Source organism: Aegilops tauschii, chromosome 4 (assembly GCF_002575655.3).
Source record: "Aegilops tauschii subsp. strangulata cultivar AL8/78 chromosome 4, Aet v6.0, whole genome shotgun sequence".
Classification (NCBI taxonomy): Eukaryota; Viridiplantae; Streptophyta; class Magnoliopsida; order Poales; family Poaceae; genus Aegilops; species Aegilops tauschii.
In genome coordinates this window covers 482,162,580-482,163,885 of record NC_053038.3, presented here as the reverse complement: position 1 = coordinate 482,163,885, position 1,306 = coordinate 482,162,580, and the positions used below count along the sequence as shown (strand labels likewise).

Sequence of the window (1,306 nt, the reverse complement as noted above, 5' to 3'; positions counted from 1 at the left end):
GGATCTAGAAGGTCCAACAAAAATCAGGGTCATTGACGCGCCGAAATTGACAGCATTGGTGCACTCGTCTGCCAAATTCTCCGAACTCTTTATTGCATCCGTAATCATTCAGGTACAACACTCATCTTCTTCTTCGTCTTCTTGAAATTCACATTTTTAAATTTCTTCTTGATGTATTTATGACCGTCTTCCAGAAAATGATTCCCACAAGCTTGACCCATTCTATGCGCACAGTGAAGATCTTGGCAATAAAATCTATCGGCCCCAATCTGGATCACACGATCGGGATGATCCAAACGGGTCAAAAATGAGTCAAAACTTGTAAAACCCGGTTTTGGCCTTGTTACTAAGGAGAAATTGACATACTTAGCAAACAGAGATAGAATTATTTCAAAAAGTCCCCCCATTCTATGCTGACCCGGGCCGGGGCTCGCTTTTTGGGAAGCCCGTTCCCACCGCGCTCACGGCCCGGCTGGCCTGCCAGCGGTAGTGGGAATTATCCAGGATCAAACTCAGATTTTGACTATGATTAGGCGGGGACAGGATTCGAACCTGCAGTCTTCAGGTCATGAGCCTGATGAGTTGACCAATTCCTCTACCCCGCTTCTTCCCCTGATCTGTCTTTCCCTCTTCCCGTTCCGAAAGAAATCAAGGTTACCAGGTCACAGCTCTGATTCTTCTTCCCTTATAGAACCTTCCCACAAGAAATCAGTGGAAGTGGGTCCGCCCCTACAACTCATCAAATCTGCCTTCTTTTCTGTTCTGCGCTGTACATATTCTCAAGTTATGAGAAAGAATGGATTTGAATGCAATTTGGAATTAACAAAATAAACGAAGGTAGTTGGGCACTGGATCCCTTCGGACCTGGAGAACGTGTGACATTGGGTCGGGGTTTGGTGAACCAACAGGTCGCTCCTCTTTTCCCGACTCTCCCTTAACGGAAGAAATAGAAGCTCGAGAAGGAATACCACCCCCTCCTTACCGTACGTGCGACTCTCACCGCATACGGCTCGCACAAAGACTCCAAAATCCATCCCGAGCTTTTTATCCACCTCTCCCTCCTCTCCAATCCTCGATCAAACTAGCCTTCCCCAGCAAGAAAACGTATCCGCTTTAGCAACAAAGCGCTCATCCCTTGCTTGTTCTTGAGCGCGCAAGGCACTCTAGACGGTGATTCTTGCTTCCGGGAGCCAAAGGAATTACCCCCTTGTCGTGCCTGTGACCACCAAATTCCGTTGGTGCCAGGTGCAGTGCCAGTCAATGTCCGGCCATATAGATATGCACCCCACCAGAAAACAGGTTGTTG

General features: G+C 47.9%; 1 non-coding gene across 1 annotated transcript; it reads right to left on the bottom strand.

Moving 5' to 3' along the window:
• Positions 1-531: 531 nt before the first annotated feature.
• Positions 532-605, bottom strand: TRNAM-CAU (transfer RNA methionine (anticodon CAU)). The gene has a single exon. It is a non-coding gene; the product is annotated as a tRNA-Met (tRNA).
• Positions 606-1,306: the final 701 nt, after the last annotated feature.